The following is a 21,416-nucleotide window of genomic DNA, read 5'->3' as shown; positions in this document are numbered from 1 at the left end:
AGTTCCTCGTCTACGGATTTAAGGAATGGGTCGATGTTTCTTGTTGAGGGCGATCGATAGATTGCTAATATAGCTTTTTCTTTACTGATTTTAATTTTTAAACAATTGGCATTTGTGATAATAATTTCTTCAACTTCGGCTTTTATTTCGTTTTTAATGTATATAATTACACCATCGTTTTGTTTTTTGTTATTCAAACTTGAGTAGGTTGTATATCCAGCAATTTCCAATTTCATGTATTTATGATTTATCCAACATTCAGTAAGTATTATTATTTGAAAATTAACTTTTAAATATTTCAATAAAATTTGCAATTCATCAAAATTTTTTCTTATGCTTCTTATGTTTTTGTGTAGTATATTGAAAGAGTTGTTATTTAAATTCGATAGATCATTTGGTTCCGAGGTTAATATAATGTCAGCCATTTTTATATTTTTTTCGTAATCGTTTTTGTGCCCTTTTGTTATACAATATTTTTTATATCATCTACATGTTCTATATAAATTATTTTTTCGGTTGGCATTCTTTGCGTCATTATTTTTCCATCTTTGAACCAAACGTAGGAGTACATTTTTTCATTGGCAGATTTTTTCGTTTTCCAGAGCAGTTCCCTTTGATGTGGGCTCAATTCCTCTACAATATAGATTGGTTCGGTGGAGATATCTTTTATAGCTGCATAATTAATATTTTTCCTTTTAGAAAGAAGATTGTCTCTTGTCTTTTTTTCTGCAAATTCCACTAGCAGTTTCGGTGGCGCATTGTTCCTTCTATCATGTGTCCTTTTTATATCAATTATATCATTGTGCTGGATTTCCATTCCTGCCGCCGCAACTCTTTTTACTATCTCCATCTGCTGCTCTCCATTTTTTTGGGGAATGCCCGCTATTTCTAAGAAATTAGACCGAGATTTGTATTCGAGGTCTGAAATTTTTATTTCAAGTTGTTTAATAATGATATTCTTTTCCTGGTGTTCCTTTTTTATGTTTTCAAAATCATTTTCAATTTTTTTATTTTGTATAATTGTTATTTCTAGTTTATTAGTTCATCGTACTGACTACTCATAAAATCAATGCTTTTTTGAGTGTCCTGGGTTTGTTTTTCAATTTTTGATATAATTTCTTTTTTCATGGATTCAAATTTTTTTTCAATAATCTGTATAATTTTATCAATGTTAAATTTTTCTTCGGTTTCCGTTATAACTCCCTTTCCTCTTGTATTTGCCATTTTCTATTTTTTTTTTTTTTTTTTTGGTTTATTAATTATATTTTTATTAATGTTGGAACAAAAATGCCCCTAAGTATATATTAATTTATGTAAATTGTCTATGGCGAAATAGTTTTGTATTGTCTATGGTTATTGTATGTTTTCACCAAAGTTGGTTTTGGGTTACAATGACAATACTCTTTTTGCACTTCAATTTACAAATGATTAATTTCACTGCCACCGTCACAAATACTGCCACTTTGTCTAGCGTATCACTATATATTGTTTTTTTAAGCGGGTTATGTTATTAGGTTGTTTTATTGACACTATATTGATATTATTTACGGTGCTGTCAAAAAAGGCTATTGAGTCAAATCATAGACAATTAATTTGATTGGAGATGGAGTTTTATTGCATAAAAAAAATATATATTTATATATATATATTTTAGATGAGGGAGGAATAGGAATTTAGGATGAGGATAGGAGATCCTCTGGATACATTCCATACTATTGTATTAATTTTTGATCGTACGTGTTGTAACGTCAAAGAATTGTGCAAGTTTGGATTGCCAGGGTAGTGCCCGATTATTGTTTTGTTGAGAGTTTTTTGGGGTGGCTGCCCTGCGATCGGTTGGACGGGCGAGCAAAAATAACGCGGGTAGGTAGATCGGGACAATACGGGGGACGACGATTCCGTAGTGCGCGTGGCGTTTGGCGAGAAAAAAATGGAGATTGAAAATAATTAAAAAGATCACGCGGATACCATGAACCGATCCTTCGGAGTCTTTCCGTGTAAATTAACAAAACATAAAAGAGACGTTTTGACTCCTGCGCGAGATCAGCCGGTTCTTAGTTCGAGTGTGGTTGTTTGGTGAGATTGAAATGTTGAAGGATACAGACTTTCCGTGTAGACTAACCAAACATAAAACAAACGTTTTGACTCCTGTGTGAGATCGGCCTGTTCTTTGTTCGAGTGTTGTTGTTTGGTGAGATTAAAATATACAATCAGTTATTTGGATTAGTGTTTTGAGGAGTAATGCCTTGGAGACTACACTGGATTACCAAGAATGCTGTCGGGGTGAAGCAAAGATGAAGCATCATTGTCCCGTTAAACGTTCAATGGATGCTGATTAATTGAGGAATGCTTCGCGCACTCCTTCCCACGAATCTCTACCCGGAGCTAACTCATACGGATTTCGTGGAGACCTGTCATCCTGCTCACCGCTGGCGAACTCTCCAAACACCTTCAGACATGACAACATGATCAAGGTTCTTCAATGCTTTTACACATTATGTCTCCTTGCCTTAGCCCCATCATAGCCCTGGTGATTGACAAGGGTCCATGCTCATCAGACGTGACAGTGTTACTTCTAATCGATATTTGTGAAGTGTATTGCTAAAAATGTCTATGTTTTGAAATTTAGTATTATATTGGGCACATATACGTGGAATTGGTGAATTTTTTCTAAAGTTAGTTCTATATCGTCGGTGCATACATAATATGAACAATTTAAGCTTTAGTACATTCTGAGATAATCGATAAAAACTGTTTAAAAAAATAACGAAACGGAAAACGAAAGTTCTATTTATGAACAAAGTAGGAAATATACATTTTATTCAGTAAAATAAAATGTTATTTGCAAATATTAATTATTTTGTATCAGAAAATCACATTTTAATGCGATTTTGCTCACATGGTTCATATTCTGTGCACGGTTTTCGTCACATTGTTCATTTTCAATAGCAGCTGTCAAAATATTTCATTCAAGTCTTGTGTTTAAAGTAGAGATTTAAAATGGGAGACTATTATCACAAAATATATTATGTGAATGTAGTGGTGTGCAAAGGATATGACATTTTGTTTTATTATTTATATCAATTTTTGTATAATATTTTGGAAAAGTATAAATTATGTGAATGAAACTTTTTATTTTAAGATTCCCAAGTTTTAACGACACACATCTTTGTCATCACAACACCCATATTTACACAGAAGAAAATCCATCTCTAAAATATCTTAAAGATAACTAACTAACTAACCATCACGCCGTTTCTCCGCAGGGGTAGGCAGAGAGGACGGACCGCCAAACAACTCGGTCTTGGCACACATTCCTTGTCTCGTTCACATTAATACAACGTCTCATACATGCTCTTCTATTATTCTGACTCTTGACATGGTCCGACTCAAGTATCTGATTCACTTGGTCGTGCCATGTCTTTCTTGGGCGTCCTCGCCTTCTTCTACCATTCACATTCTTAGAGCTCTGCTAATTAAAACTAGTAACCTCCTGACAAGTTCAGTGAGTGGACCATTGCTCTCATTTTTCACACTAGTTTTAGTAAGTTTATTCTTTAAGAATAAATTTAATAACTCGATAATATTAATAGCATGAAATCATACTTCAATGAAATACATAATAGTAAAATAAACACAATATTATATTTTTTAATGATGTTTTTATTGGAATATAATTACTAAAAAAGAGGAAACATAATTCACACTTAAATTATTTGTTTTTTCTCCCACAATTCTACACATAAGTTAGAGAATCATAAAATGGGTGATGATCCTTATCTATTACCAGTTTTAACTCTTGCAAATGCCTGAATTTAGAATCTGATAAAGCAAGGGGTTTGGTGTATAGAGGCAATGGGGGAACATAGCCAGTCTTGCGGCGTTGGAGCAATTCCAGCCAATCCTTCGACTGGTCTAATTTATAGAGTATATCCCCCGACGATAAGTATTTAAGAGCCCTCAAATCTGTGACAACGGGATCCCCTACTTTCTTTCCCGGTCTCAAAGATGTTAGGTTTGTATTCAATGATTCGTAATTTAAAAAAAAGTCGAAGTGGACATTTTTTATATTGTATGGCTGTTTGGGTCGAGCCATTTGCATGCGAGATAAATAATCACTTGTAGAATATATTGGTGGCTTGAAGTAATGCTCCAGCACCGAATGGACATTGTCGGCTTCCATCATAGTATGGCCCTTCTCCAGAAAAATTTGATCTATTGTGACTGACGACCTTTTAGAGTAATCACTCAATGCACTTGCCAGTATTCTGTTCCGATTTTGGTAATTGCAACCATCGGAAATAAGGATGACATTCTTATACTGTAGGGGTAAGCTCTCCAGGTAGTTGATTATACAACTTGTGAATTCATTCGCGGTCACACCTCCATCTGCTTCATGCCACGTGTAGAGAGTGACATATGCATTGTTTAGGACGTATAATGTGAAGTTGTGGAGTTGAAGTTTCTGCTTGTAGTATACAGCAGACGCTAGTAATTTGGGACATAACAGTACACTCTGCAAGTCCATAGTGACAACTAATGTAGTCTCACTGGCAGATTCTTTTGCTGCATTCTTAGCAATTTTCGCTTGATCCTTGCGTATAATATGCTGCTCATAAACTTCTCCTCCAATAGTACCGCATTTAAAACCCACACAAATATCACATTGATCTTTGCGTGGGTGGTGAATGGAAACCTTTTCAGCTTTTAAAACGTCACTGAATAAGTTTCTGTTGACTTTTGGCACATTATTTTCAGTGCACCAAATACTGAAGACTGAAAGCATGTGTTGCTTCGATAAAAAGAACGATTCCACATATCGTCTATTTGTTTGTGATCTGCAGTAGTGACTCGGAACAACTGGCAGAAGATTAAGCCATTTTTTAATACTATCCACTGCTTTAGTATGCTTGGCAACTTTTTTACTTACAGTGTTAGGGGATACGTTATCCTCGTCATTGACAACTTGATTATGATAGCTCCACCTCCTGAAAGTGCTTTTTGTAATGCTCAACGTATTCATAAACATTTTGTGACACACCTTATATTTATCCCCGTCCTTGGTAAACAGATATACATCACGTCCTTGTGTCTTTTTCGTGCAATCTGAGCTTTCACGACGACGCTGTCTTATAGCACGTACTGCTACAAAGCCCAGGAAATAAGCTCTCTTCTCCAACCAAGTTTTCAATTTCCAAAAACTGTTGAATGTGTGCAGGCGATCCTCTTCCGTTATTTTATGACAATAAAAAGAATTTTTAAGTGCAAATTTGGGTTGTTCGTGTTCACATCTTATTCCCATAGACTTTGCTGACTTCAATTGGCTTTGCTCATATTTCCCGCAATGCTTTTTATATCCGACATACTCTTTGCCCAAGACTCTACATCTCTTATTTTTTTTAATCTTCTGAACAAGTGAATCAGAATCTAATGGTAAAGAAACATTTGTATTATCATTTTCTGGGATCCACTCTCCAGTTAATTCACACAGACTTTTGTCTCCAGAGATAACATGGTTCCGTGTGGAGCCAATGTTATTCGACAGGTTTGGAATGAATTCTCCAGTCACAGGACATAACATCATGTTGTCATACATTTGATTGACTGGTTCAAGATCTTCAACATCCATTTGATTGACTGCTTCAAGATCTCCAACATCCATAACCTCTGATACAGAACTACGTATCGTACTTAAACGTACAATCTCCCTCGTGCGGTTTCGGTACATTCTGGAACAAAATCAAAATTAAATACATAATTCAACATCTTTCCTGCTACAGTACTAGTACAGTAATAAAAATATGAACTCACATAAAAATTTTTGAACTTGTCAGCAAACAACAGTGATTTCTCTACACGTTTCTCTTATTATAGTCAAAGATATATTTATCTGTAAAAGAAGATACACAGATTGAAATATACATTACATAGTACGCACAAATATGACAACAATATAGTAAAATATAGTTAAAAGACAGACAAATACTTACAGATGCCAGTCAGATGATAATGACATGTAATGCTTAGAATAATCATGTATTTCTCTTATTTTTGAGTTAAATTTTAGTATTAAACTTTCCCTGAAACATAAAAACAAAATAACTTTAATATTTTTCCACATTGTGTCAAAATTCGAAGTTTATCACAACACTGGACTCAAATTATTGACGCTTCAAAGGGCAGCCATTTTTCATAAATCCTCGGATGACATTTTGTTACTGTTTTTAGGAAAATACGTGAAATTTATAAAATAAAACATAATAACTTACCGCTACTTTATAAACCAAATGGCCACGAACCGTCAAACAATAATATTATGTCGGATTTATTTATTTATTCACTTCAAAAACAGCTAGAGCGTGTACAAGGTAGAAAATATGCGGGAACAACTTGACAACTGTCAGTGTAATCATAGATGTAGAATATGAACAATGTGACCATAGATGCGGAAAAAAGCGCACATTTAATATGAACCATGTAAAATAAGTTCACATGGTTCTTATTGAGATGCAAAATTTTGACTGCCTGCACATGATTCGTTTTCTATCTCCATAAATATTGGTTATTAGGACATGGTTCATATTGTAGAAGGTGGAGAAAAAAAAACTGTATATTTAGTTCATTTTCGTCAAAAACGTTACATTGTTCATATTATGTATGCACCGACGATATGTAGGTAAATGAAACAAATGGGATTGCCGTGTTGATCTTGTTGGAATATGAATATTTATTAAATTGGTTAGCTCTGGTGAGTCGAGGCCATTGTTAAGAATTTAAAATAATAAGATTTGGTCAAAAATCAAACGTCGTGTATGAAGGGAGTTGAAGTTGTGGTAATTAATAGAATCGGTGTAATTTGAGAAATGTACATAAGTTTTCTTTATATTATAATGTGTTATAGTCTTTAAAATTTTTTTTTTTAATTCTTTCGATTCTTTCAATGTGAGCTTGGTAAAAAGGAGTCCAGATCGATGTGCAGTGTTCTAGGTGGGGACGGATGAACGCTGTGTAAAGGGAATATAGAGCTTAAGGTTGCGGAAAGGTTTCGTTAAACGTATTATAAATCCTAGCATTTTGTTGGCTTTGTTGATGATTGCATAAGTGTGTTGAATGAAGTTTAATTTCACATCCAGTATTACCCCAAGGTCTCTGATAGATTCTACTTCTTTGATATGTGTCCCGTTTAATGTATAATCAAAACCAAAGACCAAGTCTCCTGGTGGAGACGATACCCCTGATGGCGTCTTCGTGGCACCCTAGGCCGGTAAACGCCGCGGTCACAAGGGATCGCATATCTTCTGGTCCATCTTCTTTCACGCCATGTAGAAGTAACAGATTTTTTCTGGAAGCTGCGTCGATGGCATCCACACGAAGCTCAAGTTGAGCAATATTCTCTTGAAGAGCCGTCATCTCCGATGTAATCTTCAACTTAAATACATTGAAGTCTCCACGGAGACTTGTGAGGTCAGAATTCGAGTTGCCGGGTTTTTTGTTGACTTTATTACTAATGTTTTATCATGGGCACGAACATAATATTTTACAGATTTCTTCCTGGAATTTGCTTCATTTTGTCCTCTGCGACGGGCTGGGGTTGCAATCAAGCAATATTTCAAAATAAAATTGTCCTGGTAAATTTCAACCAAACGTCAACCATTCTCAAAGCGCGACAGTTGAGTGCTTTTGTCTGATGATTGCAGGGTAACGGATATTGGTGGTGCGCAAATCCTTCTTTCGCAATTGTGCGGGGGGTTGCGGATGCGGTGGTGCGATATAGACTAAGACAAACAAAAAAACGAATTGAATTGCCTTAGTGTTTTGCAAGAGGAAAATGAGTAGGAAAGGCCAAAGACTTACCCTGGTCTCGTTCTCCTTAGCCGCTGGTTCTTTACACTTTCAGCTTGCATACAATTAAGGGGCAATTCCCCTTTTTTAACATTAACACTTAACACAAAACAAACAGTGACATTCACTGCGGCGGGTAAAAAAACATTTAACTGGACGATGTGTGCTCCAAAAACAATCACAGCCGAGTTCAAATATATGCGGGTTTTTAAGATGACACGAATGTTAGCGGACCAAATGCAACGATAACAATACTCCTTGTCTTTGGGCCCGGGTCAAGGAAAGGGGACAAGGGGCAAAGGGGGGGTGAAGGGTACACATTTAAGGCTATTCAATTTTAAACCTCACGCGCAACTAGATATCTAGGAGGCTCAGTAGCAGAATATCTAAAAAAAAAATAAGAGAATGATCTTATTTAGGAATATGTGTGCAGAAAATATTTGTTTGAACCCAATATATGGTGCTAAGAGAAAGGAAACTCTGCATAAATTTCAAATAAGTACATACATAAATCATTGACATTAGATCCTAATTCAAGTGTTGTAGATAGATAATTGCCTTTTTGTAATGATCAAACTTCCACTAATGTATTTACATTATGATTACACTATGGTATAAATGGATCATTATAAACATATTTACTGATTTTCAAGCTTATAATAAAAATACCGCCAAAAAAACTAGTACTTTCAAGTGACACAAATGAAGGAAAATATATATGGCACGGAAAATATTCCTACAGCAAATATTCCTACTTCGGTAGTACAAAAATACTCCACTGAAGTATAAAATATAGAAAAGATAGGTAGGGGGAGGGAGGGGCACTTTGATACACAAAAATTCAATCTCTTTTCTGAGGACCATAAAGCATTATATTTAAATATTTGTTTTGATGCGTGCATTGGCTGATATGTCAACTTATATTTTGGCTACGCAAAAACCGCAAAAACTGGCGACGTATACTCTAGCACAATAATTCATCATAAATTCCCTGTGCCGTAAACTGTTCTCATGCTCTATCAATAAGTTACTTATATGCTTCCAATCTTTATATCCATTGGGAGAACTTAAATTATGTCCAGTACCAGTAGTGGTATTAAATAGACGGCAGCAATAACAGTATACAGATTTCTTTGCTGGTGAATAAAGGAGCCATTTTCTTTCTAAAGACTCACCATTCGTCAATTTACGAATAAAAATATTTTTAGTCAAATATCTAGTTTTCGTTTTACCATTTGAATCTGGAAAACATGTAGAAGTTTCGGAGAAGTCACTATTTTTATTTTGGAAAAACTCTGGCCCTTTTCGAGTCCAAATATCACGGACTTAACTAACTAACTAACTAACTAACCATCACGCCGTTTCTCCGCAGGGGTAGGCAGAGAGGACGGACCGCCAAACAACTCGGTCTTGGCACACACTCCTTGCCTCATTCACATTCATACATCGTCTCATACATACTCTTCTATTGTTCTGACTCTTGACATGGCCCGACTCAAGTATCTGATTCACTTGGTCATGCCATGTCTTCCTCGGGCGTCCCCGACTTCTGACGGACTTCTTCCGGTAAAATGTCGTCACAGTAAGTACCAGGGTCAGGAGACACAGATACATTCTCTAAGCTTGCAGTTATTAATTCACAGTAGCTTGAAGTCGATGGTTCAGCATTTTTTTTATTTATTTATTTATTTTTTTTATTTATAAGTACATGTTACATGTTTGATAAATTTATTTAGAGAAGATACATTAGAACACCATACTAGGCAGCTGCCTGTTTCATGGTGCCCAATGGAGGAATGGTTAGTTAGAATTTACGTCTAGTGTAAACATATTTTGGTAGAATAATAAAATAAAAAAATTTGGTAAAAAAAATGTTTTCAATAACTCACAAAGTATTCTATAAAATATAGACAAATATATAAAATAGTACACATATGTACATACATACACATGCACACGCAAGTATATATACATACATACATGTATATATGCATATACATATACATACACATACACAACATACATATACTTACATACATGTATCTTATTCCTCACACATGTAAACAATATATACACCTCTATCTGAGTACGAGAAGCAGGTTACCGACACTATCCCACTCACTCATCAAGAAATTCCCCAGCGCCTTCTTGAAACTGTCGTATTTGGCAATTGACTTTATTTCTATTGGTAAATTGTTGAAGATTTTAGGAGCAAGAAAATTAAATTGTGACTGCGCCATTGAGGTTCTTGTTGTTGGAATAGTATAGTTGGATTGGTTGGAATTTCTTTTGTTATAGGTTGATTCAAAAATGGTTTTTTTCGTATGTTTGAATTTGTAGTAGGAGGATAAGTTTTTGATGTATAGGGATTTTATATTTAGTACTTTGAAGTCCTTAAATAAAACCTTCGTGGGGTGAATGTAGTGTACTTTGTAGATTGTCCGCATAATCAATTTTTGAGCTTTAATTAATGTATCTAATATAGTTTTAGAGCATCCACCCCAGACTACTATACCGTAAGATATAATTGATTGACATAAGGAAAAGTATACCGTCTTTAGTGTGTTTTTATTTAGAATATTTCGTAATGATCTGAAGATATACGCCAATTTCCGTATACGGTTTGTAACGTTAATTACGTGATCTTCCCACCGGAGTTTACTGTCAATTATTACACCCAAATATTTAATAGAATCTACTCGTTCTAGTGGGTTGCATTGACAACTAGAGATATCTCTACAAGAGTGTATTTTTAGAATATGATTGGTTGAAGGTTGACCTTGAATATTAAGACTGTAGGTTAGATATTTCGTTTTGGGTATGTTTAATGTTAGTAGATTATTATCTAACCATTGTTTGATAATTTGCAATGTTAGATCGGCTCTATGAAATGTTTCTTCCCATGTTTTACTTTTTATTACTAGGGCCGTATCATCGGCGAATGTGATTATGTTGCCATCAATAGATAATCTACATCACGGACGTATATATAGCTTTGATAAGGGGGGGGTCCGCAAATTAAAAAAAAATATATAAGGTCATGTTTTCGTGAAAAAAATAGTCAGTCTTAATCAATCAGCCTTTATTTTTAAATATTATATATATAAATCATTCAGTCTCTGATATTTGAACTAAAAATAAACATAACATAATTATCGCTCCTTATTTAAATAAAATCGCTTCGTTTATAACATAAAAAAAGAAATAACATAAAATAAAAGGTGGAAAACAAAATAACTTTTTTTTTATACCTAATTTGTTAAGGTACACTAAACAAAAATACTCTTTCATCTTAAGAACAAATAATTTGTTTTAAAATTGAAACACCTTTTATTTAATCACATAACCAAATAATTTATTCTAAACTTTGGTCATATTGTAAGGCACTCTTTTTAATGAACTACAATTATAAAATTAAAATCAAAAAGTATCATCCTACCTACAATAACAAAATATTTTTAATGCAAATAATACTTAATGTATGAAAAAAATAAGCGTTTTCTCTCAAGCTAAATGAAGAGCTTTCATCTTAAGAACAAAATAATTTCTTTTAAACTTTGGTCGTATTATTATGACACTCTTTTTAATGAACTACAATATAATTAAAATTAAAAATTACCTACCTACCTACAGTAACACTAACAAAATATTGTAAATTCAAGTTATACATGAAAATAAATGTAGTTTTCTCTCAAACAAAAAAAACTGACACGAGATTCATTGTTTTACAACTACTATTAATTAAAAATTATCATTCCTTATTTCAAATAAGTAGTTGTGCTTTTTTAAATAAGTTATAACTTCTTCGTAAATAATATAAAAAAATAAACAGTATCTAGGTATTACCTGTGTGAACATTATTAACGAATAACATAAAATAAAAGGTAGAAAACAAAATTACTTTTTTAGGTGCACTAATTTCTTTAGGTACCTACCTACACTAAACAAAAAATACTCTTTCATTTTAAGAACAAAATAATTTCCTCTAAACTCTGGTCATTTTGTATGGCACTCTTTTTAATGAACTACAATATAATTAAAATTTAAAAGTACCATCCTACCTACAATGACAAAATATTTTTAATGCAATAATACTTATTTGAATATAATGAAAATAAAAAGTGTTTTCGTGGCTCGCAGTTCAGTGCACCGAACATGTCCGACCGCAGGACGAAATCTCCCGAATTCAGTTTCGGTTTCGGCCGTAGTTTCGGCTGGATGGCGGCCGAAACCGAAACTAAGCCGAAACTCGTTTTTTGGCCGAAACTAGGCCGAAACCGAAACCGAAAGTTCGGTCGGACACTACTTTAAAGTAATACATTTAGTCTTTTACGTTTAATTGCTAACTGATTAATAATTTCTTCGGAATCAAGTTGCACCGCCAGATCTCGGTGTACGCTCATTAAAGCCAGACCAGTAAGTCTTTCGTCGCCCATTTTATTTCTTAGGTAAGTTTTTAACCTCTTTAATGTAGAGAAAGATCTTTCAGGGGTTGCAGTGGACACTGGGAGTGTGGCTAAAATAATTAGAAGCTTTTTTATTAAAGGGAAAAACTGATCATCGCAGTTATCGATGGTGTCGATCACAGTTGCAGGTTTTTGTGCTACAGATTTCCAGTGATTGTGCCATATCTCATATTCACTCAGAAATATTGTGCCTTTATTTTCCCCACCCAGAAATGTTTGTGTAATCTTGTTAAGATTTTCTTTTATCCTGGAGTCATTACTGGTTTTTTCAGGTAGCAGCATTTGAATTCCTTCGATCGTCGATTCATGTGGTTTAAAACGAGCGTCGAGTTCTGTAATAACATGATCAATGAAAGGGTAAAACACATTTCGTCGGTAGTATATTTCGGCAGTTTCTGCTGCAATATTATTGCGCAGGGTTTGCCTTCCAGTTATTCTTGGCATTACTATATCGCTTGAACTCATCTGCTGTGCTTGCTCAAAAAGAATTGCGAACTGACTTTCGTTCCGAACATTTAGTAAAGTCGTTTTTACATTTTTTGTATATTCGCAAATGTTGGTCAAATCGACATTGACTTTCTGCATTGCTTTGTTAAGGTTTGCTGTATATGAAAAAACTTTTCTCAGTATAACTAAAGAAACAATAAACTGGCTGTTATCCATAGCGATTTGAAGATGGTATGCTTGAGTAGCGACGTCGCTACTAGCAGCATCTTGAAGTGCCCCAAGTGTTTCGCATATAACGGGAACCATTTCTGCAAATCTTTCGACAGCCACGTGTTTCTCGGTCCATCGTGTCTCACAAAGAGAGATAAGCGTTGAATGAGATGAATTAATTTGATCCGCAATTTTCTTCAAAAGTCCGTCGCGAAGCGGTGATAGGCGAAAAAAGTTTATTACGCTCTTAATGGTTCCGATACAGTTACGTATTATTGGTATCTCACATGAATGCGCTAAAACTAAGTTGAGAACATGAGCAACACAGTGTACGAATTGCGCTCTCGGGTATTGCTCTGCGATTATTGTTCTTACGCCCCGTAACCGGCCGCTCATCACTGCAGCGCCATCATAGCCTTGACCAATCCATTTATCCATATCCAAATTATATGATAAGAGATGTGATATAATAGTCGTTGCCAAAGCTTGAGCTGAAACATCTTCTACGTGGATGAATTCTAAAAAATCTTCCCGTATAACCGATTTCCCAGATGAGCAGTGTACGTATCGTAAACATAACGCTAATTGTTCTCGCCGTGATATGTCTTGTGTTTCATCAGCAAGTACAGTAAAAAAACCAGCCTCTTTGACCCTATTAAGTACTTGCGCTTGAATAGCACTACCACATAGTTCAATCACTTGATTTTGAATTCCTGGTGACGTATACATGGCTCTACTGTGAATGTTTTGTGTTAGTAAATGATTTTTAAGTGCTTCATCGCCAGATCGCGCACGAAAACGAAGAAGTGCTCTAAAACTACCATCATTATGTTCGGGTTCATTTATCCCAATTTCTCCAAAATCACGACTTCCTCTTAGTGCTATTTCTTGCCTTCCACAAAGAATAATTGTTTCAACAATGGCTTTCAATCTTTTTCTGTTCTCTTCGGCAATTTTACTGTTTTCTGCATTCATGCACTCTATAACATCAAACGTTTTTCCTTCCATGATCCTTGCAAAATTTGCTGCCTGCTCAACAGCAAATTTATGATACTTAGTATCTGCATGGTGATCAAAGCTCTCTAAAGCTTTCTTCCAGTAAGTAAATGGCTTACTAACCAAGGCTCCAAGTTCTTGCTGACCACGACCGCCATGCTTTTTTCCAAATAAAACACATACTTTGCAAAGTGCTCCCTGCATGACGTTTGAATATACAAGCCATGAGTACCTGGTAGTCCAATGGCGTTGAAAAGAAAGTTTCTTTTTACCAGTGATAGTGACTGGAAATTTAAATGTATCCGGAGGGGTCCAAAGCTCTTTTAATGCTCTCAGCTTTTCCTCGTCATTGCTTGGAGGATGACATACGTAGAGCGCAATATCATAACCCGTCCTGGCTGCGGCTGCGGACGTAGCCGAACACAAATCCATCCTGGCTGTAACAAAGACATATTTGACTAAAACAAAACAACAGCACATACCCATCTTCAAACAGCTTTTTGGTCATATTTAATTGTAAGAATAATAATAATAATTTGTGACTCTAATACTCTAATCCATACTATAATTAAATCGTAAGCGTTCCGTTTCTGTAAGTACATAAATATTTACAAAAAAAAAACAATTCATACGCACTATAATTATGTTACTGAGGTCAATAAAATAGTTATTAAAATTTTTGTCTGTTTGTCTGTGCGTTTGACCACGCTAATCTCAGAAACGGCTTAATCGATTTGTATGCGGTTTTGTTTAACATTTTAGTCTATGTTTCATTCCAATCGGTTCATAAACTAAAAAGTTATGTTAAGAATAAGAATTTTCAACTAAAAATTAAGTCTACGCGAACAATGTCGCGGGCACCAGTTAGTTGTTAGTTAAATATAATTGTATTTCTTTCTGTTAAAAGGCGAAATGATTTTATAACACTTAGGTACACGTCGCATATACACTGAAATTACCATTTGTCAAATATTTTATGCTCACGGCAAAACATTTGTTTACAGAAATTCTCTGGGAATAAAAATAAGAGCAGGATAAAAGTTTTTAAAATTCTAGTAACTGGGTTCCTTCCTAATAAAATAAACAAGAGACTTACCTTTCTTCACTTCATCGTCATCAGTATCTGTGGATGGCCCCGCTCTATTTATTCCTACTTCTTCAATATGACAGGATTCCACATTGTCTTTTGATAAAAGTTCATTGGGATTTGGTCTCTCTTTCTTAGAAAAAAAACTCAAAAGAGATACCTGATTTGATCGTTTCATACTTTTTAAATGCGACACTTCTTTCTGTATTAAAACAACTGACAACTGCGCAACGCGAAGAGACAAAATAGACTAAACTAGATTCTAGCTTGGTATGGTGCGCGCGGCCGAAACGCGGGCGGCGGCGGCGCGCCGCGGCGGGGCACTGCCCATCCCCCCGCTCCCCGCACTGTGGCGGACTTAAGAAACTATCGTATTCTACAATCGGCGCGGTGCAATGGGGGGGGTCCGGACCCCCAAGACCCCCCCCTTATATACGTCCGTGATCTACATAAGTCATTAATATAAATGAGGAAAAGTGTGGGACCGAGTACACTGCCCTGTGGTACACCAAAATTGATGTTGATGTGATGAGATGGTTTAAGTGATGGTAACTTAACACATTGCTTTCTATCTATTAGGTATGATTTGAACCAATCAAATGCCGTATTCTTTATTCCAATTTTATGGAGCTTAGCCAGAAGGATTTGATGAGAGACTGTGTCAAATGCCTTAGCTAAATCTAGAAATATTGCCAAACATTTATCACCACTGTCAAGTGCTTTTGTTATATGTGATGTAAGTTCTAGAATAGCTGAGTCTGTATTTAGCCCTTCTCTGAAGCCATACTGGTTTGACGAGAGAATATTGTATTTTGTAAGATAGTCTATAAGTCTTTTTTTTACTATTTTTTCAATAATTTTTGATAGTGATGACAATATAGAAATAGGTCTGTAGTTTGTTATTTCAGTTGGGGTTCCGGTCTTAAAAATTGGTTGAACTAGTGCAAGTTTGAGTTTGTTAGGGAATATGCCTTTAGTAAGACTGAGATTAATGATATGTACTAATGGTCGGATTATAAAAGGTTCAACTGTTTTTAGTATATTTGAGGATGTTTTGTCATGATTGCATGAATGGGAGGGCTTTAATTGTTTGATAGTTTGTGAAATTTCTGCACAGTTCGTTGGGTCAAGTGTGAGAATATTATCTGTTTCACTGGTAGACTGATAGATTATGTTAGCAAGAGCATTTTCATCGGTTGATGCCTTATTTAAAATTTGTGATGCCAGTTTTTTGCCGATATTACAAAAGTACTCGTTTATGTGATTGGTCACAATGTCTGGATGGTCGTTTAGAGAGATGTCCTGGCCGTTGATATTTAATTTATTGAGTGGTTGTGCAGGGTGATCGGTATTAGATATTTCTTTGATAATATGCCAGATTTTTTTGTTATTATTACTGGCTCTGTATAGTTTTTCTTTGTAGTAGTTTTCTTTTGTGGTTTTAATGAGATTATTACATACATTTCTGTATTTTTTATAAAATATTTTGGCTTGAGTGTCTGGATTATTGAGTAGGTTTTTGTGGAGCTTGTCCCGTTTTTTAATACAAAAAATTAGGCCATCTGTGATCCATGGTTTCAGTTTTTTATTTTTTGAATTATTCAAACGGGATTCTTCGGTGACATCCTCAATATGTTGCAAGAGGATATTAGAAAATGTATTAAAAGCAACATCTACATCGTTGGAATTTAGAGTGGAGTGCCAATTTTCTAATTTAATTTTCGAAGTTAGTTTCTCGAAATTTACTTTTTTCATTTTTATATTATTACGTGACGTTCCGGTAGTGGGTTTATTGTGCATAAGGCCAATTGCTACAGAGAAATGGTCTGTTATGGTTGATTGATACACAATCCCCTGGGCATTTTTTTTTGTTCTTAAAAATATGTGATCAATACATGAATTTGTCGTATCAGTTACTCTAGTAGGAGCATTAATATAAGAAACAAGCCCGTGTTGAGTCATAAGATTTTTATAATTGAGTGTTTGCGTTGCCTTAGGCTTAAGTAAATCTATGTATGTTAATATCACCAATTACCATTAGCTCTTCATTTGATGTACAGTTAAGTAAGGCCAAGTCTAAGGATTTAAGGAAGGATGGAATATTTTGGTGTTTAGGTGACCTATATAGTGCCAGAATTGCGGTTTGGTTGGTTTTTATTTGAAGGCAGTTGGCATGTTCAATGGATAACTCAGAGATAGTTGGGTCCAGCTCGGATTTGACATAGACAATTACTCCATCTGACTGTGTCTTATTATTTTGTGTATTGAATACCGTAAATCCTGCAATGTTTTTATGAGTATAATTTGATTTAATCCAACATTCAGTTAAAATTATTACGTCAAAAATATTATTCAAACCGGCAAGTGTTACAAGTAGATTATCATAGTTCCGGTCAATACTACGAATATTAGATGAAAATATTTTTAATCTTTTATAGGGTTTTAGAATGTCTATACATTTCGAGGGATCATTGGTTTCAGGAGTAATTACGTGTCCAAGGTTTTCTATTTGTAGATTAATATCAATCATTTCTCTAGACTGAAATTTATATATTTTTTTTGTTCGATCTTTGGAAACCAATACTCCAAAAAAAGACGAATAATTAAGTGCAAGCTAATGGTACTACAGGCATTTCTAAAGAGTAGAGGTAAGTGTGGTATATAGATCAGAACAGGGTAAGTGAACATGTGTGAAGTATATGATTGCAATAAATACGTTAAAACAAAGAAAACAGTTATAATGATTTTTGAAATGTATAAATACATAATTATACATATTTTGCTTTTGTTACTATGATTCATATAAAAACTTACAAGGAAAATATTATTGGCTAAATGACTAATTTTTTTTTTCTTAAAAAATATTAAAACACTTGACTTTGTAATGAGAGGGGTAGGATTTGTATATAAGCTTGAGAATGTAGTTAGTAGAGCACTATTCATGCCGTTAATATAACTTACAAAATGAATAAGGTGTAGATTGCTTCGATATATTGTTTGCAGTTGAGTAGTAGACACTGTTAGAACTTGAATGTTATTAACAAGTGTGGTTACAAATGTGGAAAAAAGATAGAATAACTGATAATAGCATATTATAAAACAATAATTAATATCCAATGTAATAGAGTAACATAGCAGCACTGTACCTTGTATAATCAGTCACAATAATTGACGTTTTTCACGTTCAAGGTCAGCGACATTATTTATTATGATTATCTTGGATGTGTCAGTTTGTCTCAAAAGAATTCGCCATCCAGAATTCCACGAGTGTTTGTAGTTATTCTCTCTGGCAAATTTTTTGGTTTGAGATAACAGAAATTTTCCTTTTTGAGTTAAGTGTTCGGACACATAGATGCGTTTGGCGTCTTGCGATAATCCCAGATCCCTTGTATTTAATTTATTTGTCGAAATTGTGGTAGATTTCTTGTAACTTTTGATTTTGGAAAGGAAGTCGTCACGTGATTTAATGTTGTTGAACGTCGCTATAATCGATCTTGGATTTTTCTCGGAAATTTTCGGTCCCAATCTGTAGATTTTTGATAAAACAGATTGTATAGGTGCGTCGGTATCATTGTAATTAATAATTTTAGAGATTTTATTAAGAACTTCTACATTATTTTCAGTGTCTGACTCCGGAACACCTTGTATGTCGATATTGCAAATTTGACTTAAAAACTCAAATCTGTCAATTTTTTCATCCTGTTTAGAAATAATATTTTGTAGGACAGTGTGTTGATTTTTTAGTAAAATTATATCATCCTTGACTTTTTCATGTGAAAGTTCGACAATCTTTAAGCGCTTACTTAGATCTTCTTGTTGATCTGACATAAATTGTATTGATTTTATGATTTCTTGATTTTGTGAGATGAGTGCTTCGTATTTATTTACATAGGAGTCAAATTTTTGTTCCACGAATTTCATTATGGATGTTTTGAAGTCTGATAGTTCCTTTATAAATAGATGTGACGTTAAAATATCATTTGCGCCATCTGTGGTTGTGGTTGATAAGTTTTCTGTGTCATTTGATTGATTTGTGTTTACAGGTTTTAGCGGTTGGGTAGACTGTTTTGCTTGTTTGACAGAAGATGGCTGTTCATGTTCATCGAATAATACGTTGTTTGTAGGTTGCTTTGGTTTATTAGGTTTGATATTTTTAACGCATTTTTTACACTTCCATTGTAGGCTTCTTGCACTACGCCGTGATGTATCAACAATTTCTGCACAGCCAAGATGGTAGTTTTTTTCACAAACACTACAGCATATAAAGTCTGATGGGGTATCAATGTTTTTTTCGCAAACGATGCACTGTGTATTCATGATAATGATGTTTTACACGAGTTTATGGAAAAAAAGTGTTTTTTAATGGTTAATTTTCTTATATGAACCATCATATAAGAAAACCATTACCAAATCAGTAATCACTTAAGCGTCACTTATTTCCGAAGGAGACACTTATTGTATTTTACAGCAGTAGATTCTTTCAAGTAGTAATTGACACTTCGTGGCAGTATTGAAATTAGGGTAAAACACTATAAATAAGTCACTTCGCGAGATAAAAAATCTCTGGTTTGACGCGTGGTCTCCAATTTAGAAAAAATGTGCACTTAAAACTCAGTTTACAGTTGTTTTGTTTGGTGATTTTTATTAATTTGATGTGGACATAGAAATACGTCAACACTAGACTTGGTAGGGTAGGGTGAATGAGCATCTAATGTGTGTTTGTCATTTTCGTCACACGTAACCTCTTTTTCCTGGTGACATTCAGAGGTAATTTTGTCTTGCGGTGATGAGAATGAATAATCCCTCTGCTTATTTGTTTCTTCAACCGTAAAAAACGAAGTGAGCTTTGGAAGTTTTTCCGTTATTTCTTTTTGAGCTATAACTTTTTTTCTTTTTTGTGAACCACTTAAATATGTTCTTTTCGACATAATTATAAACTGTTGATTTCCCTAAAATAAAATAAATAAATAATGAAATAATGTACCAACAAATCAAAACTTCTGTTTATCTTACTCAATTTTAAATAACAAACGAAACAAAATAACGCCACTCACTCCTATCAGACTGAAAGTTTAACCTGTCATGGGTCGGGCCTGATGGAGCCCCCTTCCCTTCCCTTTCCCTAACAAAGCACCACTTTGAATTTTAAATTGAATGTTTTGTGGATTAATTTTGAGCTATCATATATTTTATTGACCGAAACACATTCCTAGAACAATAAAATATCTACCAAAACAACATTAATTGCGTTAATTTGATAAATTGATAGGTTTTACGATGTTTTCGTCAAGTATCACGCATCAGATTTGCATCGCGGCAAATTTGACATTTCGATTCCAAAGATAAATTATTTTAAAATATTCTGGTGTTGCCAGGTGAAAGAAACTAGTGGCTATATCATCAATGATGTTGGCGCAAGCGATTCTGACCTTGTTCTTTATACAAATTCTGTACACAGAAGGGAAAATCGCATTCAAAATTTTTTCCGCGCGCATGCGCACACACCACCCGCATTATCGCGTTTCGCGAGAGAAATTGTCAGTCCTTCGGGGCCCCCTGAGAATGGGGGCCCTGGGCACGGGCCCCGTGTGCCCTTATGGTGAAGACGGTATTGCCTGCAACCCCACCACCTCCAGGTCGCAACCCTGCCATTTCCGTATGGTCGGCACCATCTCCCTCAGCCATGTCTCTGACTCTTTGTCGGAGCAGGTCATTTTCAGGACACCCCTCTGAGTGAAGCATTCGTCGAATCTGGGTTTGAACTGCCCCTTTGGGATGCTCAAAAGCAGATCCGCGGCCGCCTCACTCACGAGGGCCTCCTGCTCTTTTGTGAATTCTTCCTCTCTGTTTCTATGAACAACAGCCACCCTAATTTTATTTCCTGCGGCTTCCGCATAAGTAGCAGAGGTGTGAATTCCTCGGGGCTTTTTCTTGGCATTTCCCGGTGAAAGCCCCAAGGGTTTAGGTTCCGGTGAGGTTCTTCTCCTCTTCCCGGCCTTCTTTTCCCCGGACGTTCCACGTTGCTCCCGGTTACTTTGTGCGGTCCCCGTTAGCTTCCGGTCTGTCCCTGGTTTGCTGGTTCCGGCCTTCGAGGTCCCTGGTTGTCCCCAGCGGACTTTTACAGTCCCTGGTTGTTCCTGGTTTCCTTCCTGCCGCCCCTGCTTCTCTCTTTTTAGTTTTCTCCTCGCAGCCCCACTGGGTTTCTTACTGATGTGAATTTTTTTTTACATCATCTGACAGGGACTTACCTTGTCTTCCTCAGCGGTGGTTGTTGGAGTAAGGCTCTTCTTTAAGTCCCCCCCTCTCCGCTGGTTCCCCGAGGGCCCCAGTTGGAGTTGGGGATTCTTAAAGAAGTTATTTTCCAGGTC

The 21,416-nt window shown here is 35.3% G+C and overlaps 1 long non-coding RNA gene across 1 annotated transcript; it reads right to left on the bottom strand.

Annotated features, from left to right (window-relative positions):
• Positions 1-4,436: 4,436 nt before the first annotated feature.
• LOC149417927 (uncharacterized) lies at positions 4,437-6,592 on the bottom strand. Its single transcript, XR_016303114.1, has 3 exons — positions 5,991-6,592; positions 5,812-5,890; positions 4,437-5,729 (listed from the first exon to the last, which is right to left on the bottom strand). It is a non-coding gene; the product is annotated as an uncharacterized LOC149417927 (long non-coding RNA).
• Positions 6,593-21,416: the final 14,824 nt, after the last annotated feature.

The sequence above is a fragment of the Hesperophylax consimilis genome, chromosome 14 (assembly GCF_061612785.1).
Source record: "Hesperophylax consimilis isolate HC1 chromosome 14, BYU_Hcon_1.0, whole genome shotgun sequence".
Taxonomy (NCBI): domain Eukaryota; kingdom Metazoa; phylum Arthropoda; class Insecta; order Trichoptera; family Limnephilidae; genus Hesperophylax; species Hesperophylax consimilis.
This window is presented reverse-complemented; position numbering and strand designations above follow the sequence as displayed.